This window comes from Prinia subflava, chromosome 1, assembly GCF_021018805.1.
Source record: "Prinia subflava isolate CZ2003 ecotype Zambia chromosome 1, Cam_Psub_1.2, whole genome shotgun sequence".
Classification (NCBI taxonomy): Eukaryota; Metazoa; Chordata; class Aves; order Passeriformes; family Cisticolidae; genus Prinia; species Prinia subflava.
Genome location: NC_086247.1, coordinates 42736605 through 42748513, shown reverse-complemented (window position 1 = coordinate 42748513; position 11909 = coordinate 42736605).

The following is an 11909-nucleotide window of genomic DNA, read 5'->3' as shown; positions in this document are numbered from 1 at the left end:
CAGCCACAGCCACGGGTAGTGTCGTGGGCACAGGCAGTGCCATGGGCATGGAGAGGTAGCCACGGGCACAGCAGTGTGGGAGTGAGGCTGTGCTGCAGCAGTGGCAGGGACACTGCTGGCTGCTTCTGGTTTACCACTTCTGCCAGGGCAGGGTGTGGCTCAGGGGCAGCACAGAAATGGGCAGTGCAGGCAAGGCTGGCGCTCTGCAGCAGCAGCTGCAGGAGTGGGGCTGCGGGGACACGGCTCCCTGCGGTTTGTCACGCTGCTTTCCATTAGAAGTCTGTCAGGAAAATAGTCATAGATACCAAATCACAGCAAAAAATCTGCAAGCATATGTAGGTGCTGAAATAGGGCATGGCAGGGAAAATGAAAATCCCTGGAGATGCTTTAGCAGTCTCAAAGGGAACAAATATTTTCCTTATAAAATATTGCATAGGAATGCCTTGTGCTAGTCGTAATGAAAAATTTATGGTAAACATTTGACCTCTTTTCTCTCCATGATTTCTCAACAACTAGGCTCAATTCTTTATGATTTCCCTTTTTAAAGTAGTCCATAAATATTTTATATTAACACATTTCAGATAGGCATGGTCTTGAATGCTGTATGGCTATAATCTGGCATGTTTGCTTACCCTGATTTGATCCGTGTTCCTTCATTGCTCATCTAAACAACAGCAGTTATTTTTCTTCCACACTAGACTAGTGAGGCTGCACAGATGGGGAAATCATTTGTTATTACTTTGCTGAGAGCATAGAAGTGACCACGTAAGAGATCCACGTTTCAGATAAGAAGGAACGCATTTATTTTTCCAACATGTTTTTGTGCTGTTACAGACCCAAGAAAACCAAAGCACTTCCTGTATTAAATTAATTCTCACAGAATTCTAGTGTTCTACTAGCCATATGTTACAAGTGAAAAACATGGAAGAAAGAACTGAAGACACATTTTGCCATTTTGCTAAGAGGTCTTCTTCAGCAGTGACGCTACTCTTCATTTTTCCAAAATGCCATCTTTTGGTAATTAGTGAAAGAACACAATTATAAAGCAGGAATTTTTATTTTTCTCTTTCTGTAGTCAAATCTCTGCAATGAGATTTTGAGGTAGATGAAGCAATAAACTCTTCACTTGTTGAATGGATCCAGTGCTTACCCCACCTGATTTTCTGAAGCAAAATTTATGTCAGTCTATGTGTCTGTCCATCTCTCTGTCTATTTGTGCTGTCTGGCACATGTTCTTCATTTTTGCTTTCTTCAGAAGCAATTTCTTTTCTCATATTTTGCTAATTGAGTACGTTCTGTAGATCAATTTTCATTACATTGCACTTCTGCCTCACTGGTTATGAGGAACGAGCCATGATCTATAGACCACATCTCATCCTGGCCAGGGGAGATAATCAAAGAGATGGGTAAGTCTGTATCCTACACAGTGTGATAATATTAAGCAATAATCTTTTTTTGTGAGGGTTTTTTTCCTATCTCTCTTTCCCCTCTCTGACCCCTGTGATTATGACTTATTAATCAGAACTTCAAATGAAAGAGGAGGGGGAAAATAAAACTATATTCAGTACCATATTGTGGCTCAAATTAACATTGTGATGCAAGTAATTCTCTCTTGGATTCAAAATTGCAGTAGAACAAATCACATTCTTAATCTTTTAATTAGAATTTTTTAATCAGAGTCATTTGAAGTTAACTTGATAATACAAAGCCATAAATGTGACTCTTAGCAGAGGTGGGTCCTGAAAAATTTGTAAAGGACTTCTCTTTTATAATGTTACCAGAGACTTATCTGAAAATCAGAAATTGCATCAAAACAATAATGCAACCCATTGTGTACTTCAAAACTATCACAAAACAGCTGTGAAGATTATTGTGATGCTCTATTTTAGACTCCTTTGGCATACAGAAGTTCTGATTTACTGAGCATTGTAGCCCCGTTAATCATGAATCCCAGGTCTCTGAAAAATCTTTGTATTGATTTGACATCCATAAGATTTAAGTTCTTTTTACTCAGATCTGGGAACTGAACATAGAGGATTCAAAGCTTAAAAGTCCTGAGTACTGAAATATCCCACTTTTTTTCTGCTGCTGAAAATTAATGTAAGATCACAAGAACTGATACATTGGATCAGATTCAAGGTCTAGCTAGTTCAGGATCCTGTCTCTGGCAGCAACAAATATTACCTACTTTGGGTAGAACATAAAAATAGGCAGTAGTACAGAAACAGATTCTTAATATAGTTACCAGCCTTTTTCGGCTGCAGCTGCAGAGATGGCATCTTGGCATTCCATTGCCCCTGTGGATTTTTCTTTCATTAATGTATTCAATCACTTTTAACCCTTTTAGGTCTTTTAGATCCATAACATCCCATGGCATTGAGATCCACAGCCTGGATACCTGTTGTGCAAAGAACACATTTGTTTTGCATCTCTTCCCAGTCTGCCACCTACATTTGTGTGTTTTACCCCAAACTCCTTTTTTCTGGGGAAAAAGCAAACAATTACTCCCAAATTATTTTTGCAGGTCTGCTCGGGACTTAATAGAAGTCTTTATCATATTCCCTTCACTTGCCCTTCCTCCTGGCTGGAGAGAGTCTATTTGTCACCTCTTGAACAGAAGCGGTGCCACATTTTTGGTCTGGCTGGTTTCTTCTTTGTGTAGCTTTTCTTCTGTCATTATATATTTTTAACAGAGAGTGGGAGAGAGAAACTAGATCCAGATGCACTGTGAATTTATATATGGTATGGCATAAAGATAAGTAGCATAAGAACGTTGTGCACAATAAAATCAAAGAATGCTTTGGGCTGGAAGGGACCTGAAAGAGCATCTAGTTCCAACCACCCCTGCCATAGGCAGGGACACTTTCCCCTAGACTAGGCCTTACACCTGTTACAGAAAATTCAAGCCTTATGGAAATGATGGAACTGTTATACCCTCCAGTCTGACATGTCAGTTTAGGCCATGATGAGGCCCAGCTAGGGTTTCAGGCTCAATTTTTGCCTTCAGCTCCTCAAACACTGGTAAAATTTTCCAACTTCTACTTGAATTGTTTCTAGTTCCCCCTTGGTGTAGATAATCTCAATTCAAATGTAAGAACTGGGAAAAATACAGAATTTTTTGTTTGTTTTGTTTTGAGCAACTTTTCAGCATATCTGTACAGCTGAAGTTCTTCCATGCCAAAAACTGAGATTTACCATGGAATAGCTCCAGTTACTGAAAAGGACTTTTGGGCGTTTTGGTAGAACTGATTGTGTGACTGATTTAAGTCACCCTAGTGACCCATCACTGCACAGAAATGTTTGTTCTGTACAGGGAATGGCAAAGTCAGGGACCACAGAGAGGAGGGCATTGAAGCTACACTGAGGAAAGTCATGCAGAAAGACTCCATTGGGTGTCCATAGGTGAAATGCCCTCAGATGTCATCCATGGCTTCTTTGTAACTCATCGCTGAGGACAGACACTCCGTGAGTTACTTCTCGTGTATCTAGGAGTAGCGATCAGTCCTCAGGTTACTGTGCCAGAGCTGCTCCCCGTGGAGAGCAAGCTGCAAAGCCCTGGAATTCCACACCGTGCTTCCCTCTTGTTCCTCATCACCTCATGTTGCCTCCGGTGCCAACTTCCCTGCAGCTGGTTTTCACTTCTCCTGAGTTTTCATGGGATGGGTGGAGAAGGGGGAGACGCAGAGCTCGGCCCTGCAGAGTGTGATGTGGTGCAAGCTCAGATTGCTCCCCTTTGTCCCTGTTGGGTCACAGAGACAGCAAGCCAGGGCCCCGGCAAGGCTTGTGACAAGCGAGAGCCCGTGGGACATGGGGCCATCTGAGCTGGGACCCCACCCGCAGTGGAAGACCAGCCCACTTTTATTGTCAGTCTTGCTGCTGTGGCAGCCTCAGCTCCCTATCCCGAGGTGCCTGGGGCAGCCCGGTGATGGACACGTACCTGAGGCACCCCTCTCCCCTGGGCTGTTGTCTCCTTGGAACACTGCGAGTGCTGCAGGGCAGCGGAGCACGGCTGTGTGTGTGCAGAGCACAGATAGCCTGCCCCAGCCCAAACGCAGCAGCTCGGGCCATGGCAAAGCTTATCTCCCTTCCAAAGCTCCTCTGTGACGGACAAGCTGAGAGAAGCTCACTTTTGTGGACAGCTAGTTTTTAAAACATAATAGTGTTGGATAGGGAAGAGTACTTGAGAGGGTTTTAGTCACAATTCTTTTTTGTATTTATTTCCCCCAAAGCACATGGTGTAGTAAAAAGCAGTAACTATTGTTATTGTGTATCTTTCCATGGATTCTCATTAGTACCAGGGCATCTGTAGAGCAATGAATAATGAGTACTATTTGTTTACTAAACCATTGCAAGCAGCCACGTTTTGGACAATTTGTAACAAAAATATCTGTGTAGTTCTCTCTTCCTCCCACCACTGCTACTCCTGGCTTTGCTCCCAGGCAAATATCCTCTTCAATACAGAAAATGTCCTTTATTACAAATCAAAATCAACACATCCCAATAATTTAAAAATGTTTGCTATGGTATTTATTTATTTATTTATTTATTCCCATCTTGTTTGAGCCTACAATGTATACACTGTGTCTGTTACAGTGATGCTCGCTTTCAAATTTCAAGCTTAACAAATAATACCATGAAGAATAATATTTCTTTGTCTTCAAATAAATTATTAAAACCAGAATGATGTTTTAAAGTGACAAGACTGATCTGACTTTTCTTATTATTATTATCATTATCATCATCATGAAAAATGGGAGGCTGTTTGAGAATAACGGCAAACATATTATTCATGCCAAATGCTAACAAAATTCTGGAGTTATGTAGGTGTCTCTTTAGATTCTAGGACTCTGGACAACTAATTATGTTTGAAGTAAGCTTAAACAAGACTTTGGGAATTAAGTTCTGGGAAGTGAGATCTTGTTGAAGCTCTGCAGGTGTGGAGCATGGTGAGCTCCTTGGCTCACTTGAAAAGCTCTGCTCACCTTTTGCTGGCAATGGAAATTTGAAACTCCAAGCCCAGTCAGTAAAAGATCTGTTGACATGAAGATTTTGCTTCACATCAGGAGTGTTCTTTAAAGGGACTCACCTGACTTTCCTCACAAGGCTGTTTTCCCCACTGTGCAGCAGGTACAGAAGCCACAAAATGGATTCATTTTGTTTAAAAAGTAAACCAGATGATGCCATGCATTTACAAATAGAAATGCACTTAACAAACTTCAGGTGCTAAAGCCTTCAATCCACAGCACCAGCCCAGGTCTTGTCCAGGATATTCCCTCACACGTGTGGCTCTCAGGTTCACCAGCACTTCCCTCTGCAAAGCCACTGCCTGCTCCTGAAAGCAGAACAGAAGCCATGCCAAGGATAACACCCTTTGCTAAACAGCTGCCAAAATATTCAGCTCATTGCAAAATGCAGTCCCTGACAAGTTAAATGTGTTGTTGCTGGAGTTACTGAAGTGCTGTGCTACCCACAGCGCTTACTGACAGCGACATGCCTGTGGTGCAGGAGAGAAAGGAGACAATGGTGTAGGGCAAGGATACAGGATGGATTTTCTTGTCATGACTGAGAGGGGAAGCTGCTCTTTTAGCATCAGCAGAGCACTGCAAGGCCAGAATTGCCTGTCTGTCCTTTGTAACTCTCCAGACTTGTGCTTTTCTGCATTTATGACAGCATTCAAAAGAACTCCATTAAATCCTGTAGAAACTGAGCTGTTTTCACCATCTAGTACTAATCCATCTTTCCTCAGAGGTCTCTAGTACCTGTTTAATATGGTCACTGACATCACCAAAATCACTTTAGCTATACTGATATGTGTGTTGTCAGTAGTTATACACAAGTTTCCTTCCTATAGAAATAGCATGCCTGGATTTTCAATGAAACTCTGAAGCTGTAACTCTGATCAGCAGTCATGATACAGACTTCTAGCTCACTTTTTTTTTTGTGCTATTAGGATGGCACAAATATATATATATATATATATGTAAGTGACAACCAGGGAGCTTTTCCAGTTCAACAATGATGATATTTGCTCATGAGTCTGTTAATTCTCCCTTCTTTCCTTTTAGGAGTATTTCTCTCATATGACATTTAACTTTTAAATTTTACTGTCTTTGTAGGAGAGAAAGTGACTTGTGGAGGAAGACCTTGCTTATGTAAATTATTCAGTCCCGTGGGAAAATGTTTAGTCACTCATCATTAGTTTCCCTATTAGCCACTATAATATATTAACAGTTACTACTTTGGATATACCTTTTCAAAAGTAATATTTAACAAAATCTCATATTTTATACAGCAAAATAATTTGTGAACCACTCACAGAAAATCTACAGCCTGACAGGGGAAACATGTGTTCGTTTCTGTTCTCTTACTGTTAGTCACTACTGTGAGACAGCCAAACGCACGCACACGGACAGTGCACAGAATTAATTTCATCGAGAACAAAGGAACACATGGTGGCAGAGTGAACAATGTTAGGGGCTCTCAATGCTCTACTGACTGGATATTCAGTCCCCTGAACTCTTCCACCATTGTCAGTTTTTTCCCTACAGATTCAGTAAGAACTGATCCAGCTCCATACACACAGTTCATTTACTTCTTGCATGGCTTGTTTCTATGGTAATAGTAAAACAGGAGATTTCTGATTACTCATGCTTCCTTATTTAGGAAAATACCCAGTGTCAGATGCCATAAACTAAACTGTTTTAACCCATGCCACTAAGGAAGTGCATAACTTTGCATCTGCTTATGGTAGTGCATCTTGCTGCTGTGATTGCCCAAAGTGACCTAGCTTTACAGGAAGAAAACAAAACAAAACAAAACAAAAAACCATAGGTTTTTTCAGATGAGATGGTTTCTCACTTTACCCCTCCTTCCACTGCTTCCTTTCCTGACAGTAATGGAAAGAACAACATGGCTCCCTCCAGCATCTGTTCCAGTGAGATGTTCACAATGTTTTCAAAGAGGAATTACCCTCCAAGTTCCAAAAGAAAACCACTGTAAGGGAAAGTGTGGTTCAACACTTGAGTTTCAACTCAGCTGCCTAATTATTCCCTCAGGGAGCAGAATTTCTTCCAGTTGTAATCACAGTAATTCTGGCCCTTCATAAGAGAAGATTTTCTGAATTCTGCACAGTTTGGGGGCCACCTGTAGAGGGTGGAGAGACCTTGAATAATGGCACATTGCCATTAGCAACCATTTCCACAGAATCACAGAGTCACAGAATGGTTTGTCAGGCTTTTGCTGCTTTCCCTGAGGCTATTCAGGAGCAGCACTTCCCACGGTGCCCTAGGGGTACGGGGACCAGCTTCACACTTGGTTAGGCACTATCTGTCTCCTCTGCTGAGTGCCACAGACAGTGTCTGCTCATCCTTCTGCTTCTGTCCCACAGGTTCCACTACGATCCCGTCTCTGGGTAGGTGTAAGTTTAGGTAAGATTTCAAGGAAAGAAGATCTTCAGCCTCCCTGCTTTTCACATTCTCAATGTATTTCCCCCTGATTGTCATCTGGTAGGTGCCAGCAGCTGGGGACAGTCCCCATGCACAGTGGGGCTCCTTTTTACACTGAAACCACCTTCTGAACAATAACCTCCTGCTGCTGCACTACAACTGCTGGCTAATTTTTCTCTGCTGTTGATGAGAAGTATTAGATTAATCTTAAGGGGCTTGCTTCTTTCCCAATTTATGTAATGACAATCCAATCCAGGAATCCTCCTGGCACCAGGAAAGCAATCCCTAGCCTTGCAAAAATCTTTCACACTTCACAGACCCGGAGAGATTTAACATCACGATTTCAGCAACTTGACTAGCCATGCTCTCACTGATAAAAAACTTCTTCCGTCTAATAAAAGACAATCTCAAATCCTGAAACTGACTGAAAGGTCAAAGGTGAATCAGAAGAGACTGGCTAAGAAGAGTTTGTACACTCTTTTGGAAATTAGGGGTTTGGCAGACATTCAAGAAAGCATCCTAGTCAGAAAAACAGCCTGATACATGGTGCATACTTAGGGGCTTCCTTGAAAAGGACCTTAATAGATACCATTGCATAAACGCTTGTAAAGAACTTGAATGTAGCAATTTTTTTTTTCAAATGTTGCCAATTTCCTTTAAATGAATACATTTATCACCACTATCTGACTATTTCAGAGTCTGAAAAACTCCCTCCCTGGAGAAAACCATTTTAAAAGGCTGTACTTGGGTCTGACCTCATAAAGGGGTCCTAACCCCTTAAATTAAATGCACTCTTAAAATTCATTCATTCATTCTAGTGAGAGGGGATATCAGGGCCATAGAGAGGTTAGAGAAGAGGGATTGCTCTCCAGGGATGCTGGTAGAGTGGGCAAATATGCAGATATAGCTAAGAACCTCATTTTTAATTCTGGAACTGGGCTGAGACAATTACCACTTAATGCTGCCCTTCCCTGATGCAAGCAAGATGAGTGAGGACAGGACCGTGCCAGAAAGTCTTGCTTTGGCCCTACTGGAAATAAGGGATTTGGATGGCAACAGAAGCAAATGATCACATCCTGTATGAGCTGGGAATTGCTCTATTTGAGCCTGCCTTTGAGAACAGAACACAGAAGGTGACGACATTGGGTGAGAATTCTCAAACTTAGCCCCCAACAATTTTTGTAAAATATTAAGAGTCACAGCTGATATATTGCTCCTGCTCCACAGACACCGTGTAAAATAGGCTGTGTATATCCCACCAAACTATTTAATAGCCCACTGATGCATTTGGGGGTTGTTTTCTGAAGGCTTTGGCAGAGAAACGACCTCCTGTAAAAGTACCATGAAATGTATCTATCAGATTACCTTGTGAACACAACACGAGTCTCATTCCCTCCCCTCTCTATGCACTGTGGCTACTGGAGAAGAGGCAGCAGAGGCACTGTGTACAAGTGAGACCCCGTGGCCCTCAGTGTGCCCTGCCCTGTGGGACACACGGGTGTGTGTGCAGGGCTGCAGGCTTGCAGCACGGTGGGGCACTGCAGGTGAAGCTGACAATTCACCTCATTCTTTGGTTTCAGACTGACCTTCTTGGGTGCTGGGCAGAGCCACCACCTGTGGCTGATAGTGCTCACTGCCATACTGGAGGCACTTGGGTTAGAAGGCCAAAAGTAAATAAACATCCCAAGGAAGCAAGTAGGAAAATGAGCAACAGTAAGAGATGATGGTTTCCTGAGGATTTCCTCAGGTGCTTCTGGACACCAAATGGTAAGGTTTGGCCAAATGCAACATTTTCTGGGAAGTGTGGTTGGGGAGGACAGTTGGTCAGGGGAGAAGATGGAGAAAAAAAAAATCTGAAAGGGTTTTATTCAGGTAGAGTGGAAATTTTGCATGAGGGAAAAACCCCACTTTCTTCAAGAGGTTCTACAAAACAACAATATAAGGTGACTTTTAGGAAGTGCTATTACTTATCCTGAGACAAATTTGTTTTCTATATATTCTGTAAACAAAGGCTGCTGCTATGTACAGGATATGTTAATTTCAACTCTATCCATTTCTTTTAATGAGAAATATCTGACATACTTTGGAATACTGTAAATAAAAAAGAAGTCACCATCCAGGAATAATGAAAGAGTAAATGAAGAAACAGAGAAGCACCTGCAAGTGAGAATGCAAAGTTTTATATTCAGATAGATGTATTTATATGGATTTTTAGTGTATGTCCTTGCTAGACTCAGCCACACACTTGGCTTGTACTATGGGTTTATGTATTGGGTCAGATCCAAATCCTGGTAGAAGAGCATCTAAATCAGTTCTGCATTAGAGAGACTGATGTCCCTTTTATTCCTCCTTTAACTGCACTCACTGATGAAGATGATGCAGAGAATTAATTACAGCTATGAAGAATGCAAGTGGAAGAGCCATATTCCATCCTCAGCCATGACCCTGTACTGGGCTGACATCAAGGAGGTTGCAGGGTCAAAGGAATTCAGGAAAAAGCCTTTGGTAATAAATTCTGCTGAGACTGTGTCCTGTAACCTAACTGCATCTGTTCAATCAGCAATTAGGGATCACATGTAAAGAGCTCTTAAAAAACTGAAAGTCATCGTTTCTTCCTGGAAGCAGGTGAAGATGGATTCACTTCCCTGAGGCTCTGAGCAGGTCACAGCTGTATCTGTAGGTGCTTCTCTTGCTCTGTTTGAAGGAAAGCTAGGACCCAAGTGTGTTGCTTTGACCTTTCCTCAGAATCACCTTCTGTTTTTTCACTTGCTGCAAAGCAGGTTTTGTTAAGAGATAGCCAGCAAAAATCCAGTTTTAGAGATGAGACAAATGTTCATTTTTAAAACTGTTTTGGTAGGTAAAGACAGTTTGTCAGCCCACTCCAGCGGCAGCTGCTACTTCCAGCACCATTGGTGGAACATGGCACAAAACCAAACTGGCCACAAACGTATTGTTAGCCTCATCCAGGATGTCTGTGATGCTAGGGAATGTGCATGATCCGAACACCTCGCTGCCAAGGGAAACAAAATTGACTGCAGAGGGACTACAGCAGCAAGGGACTGTTTTTGCAGCAATGGTTCTTGTGTTCATGCTGGCATTGGTATAAAACAGAAACATGGGAAGTGTCTGAGGGAAGGAAACACATGTCAGGATGTCTACACAGACAACAGCTCCATGTTCTGGGACTGATAAATCCCTAGACCTTACATGGACCTCACAATGAGACTCCCTATTTTTAAAAGCTCTGTTTGTGGGCATTCAGTACCTGAAGGCTGTGAGAGATGATATCCATCAGACCTTTTGGCTCAGAAAATCCCAGGTGTGCAGGGCTCAGGGTGAGCCACGCTGCCCACATGGTCTGCTGATGATGGACGTGGAAGAACCTGGCCATAGCTGAGACCAAATACATCGTCTCACCTAGGATGTTGGGAGCCTCAGGCAGGAGAGAGGGACCAGTCAGCATTGACCTGCAGCTAAATCTCCAGACCACAGGTCCCCTGGGTCAGCAGATCTCCTCGTGGGCATTTAGATTGCATGTGCTCATAGGTGAGGTGATTTTTAGCTTAACTCTGTCTCTTGGCTCTGCAGCTTCCCTTCTGCACAATGAAGATTACAGCTCCTGAAATACTTAGGCATGTGCTGATAGCACAATCATCCACCAGGGCCTCAAACACCACTGTGAGAAGTCCCAGAGAAGACCATATAAAAATAGCATATCTTTTGATCTTCAAACTCAGTTAAATGCAGTCTGCAGATGCACTAAAATCCTCTAATTGTTCTGTGGGCACAAAAATAGGGGTTTTGTCACAAAGCAACAGGATTAGGACAAAATTAAGGTGTTTTTAGATTAAAAAAAAAAAAAAAAAAGAGCCAGAAAATTCCTTTGGTTTTGAGTGGTAGGTTTTTAAGGGGCTAACTATTCTGCATTACCTGAGAACACTTGTATTTGGGATTCCCCTCTGCTCCCCAAGGGACATCTGTGACCTCATGAGTGTACTTGGCCTCCAGGCCCAGCTTCATGGTTTTAGCATCATCTCATCAGCAGCTTGGCACTGTCACCATGAGCTGCCATGAGCCCTACTCTGCACCCTTCAGAGCAGAGGGTCCAAGCCCACTCTGTGGTGGTGAACGCCTCTGCACCTCAACTTCAGCCTAAACTGCTCCTAAAGAGGGGGGTGTTCTCTTTTTCCAGCAATGGGAAGGGTTGGAGACTGCATGGCTATCCCTCACGGCATCTTCAGGCCACTCTTTCTGCCAGTTAATTGTCCCAGTTCTGCATGGGGTCCGTGCACTCCTAAGGACATGGGGTCCCTTAAACTATGCAGCAGGAGAGGTCCCATAAACATTGGAGAAGCTGGATCTGAGCCCTGCTCCTTCACACAGAGCTGTTCACAAGGGAACAGCACAGTTTCCTCTGACATGCATAATCATAGAGCAACTTGAGTTGGGAGGGACTTTCCCCCC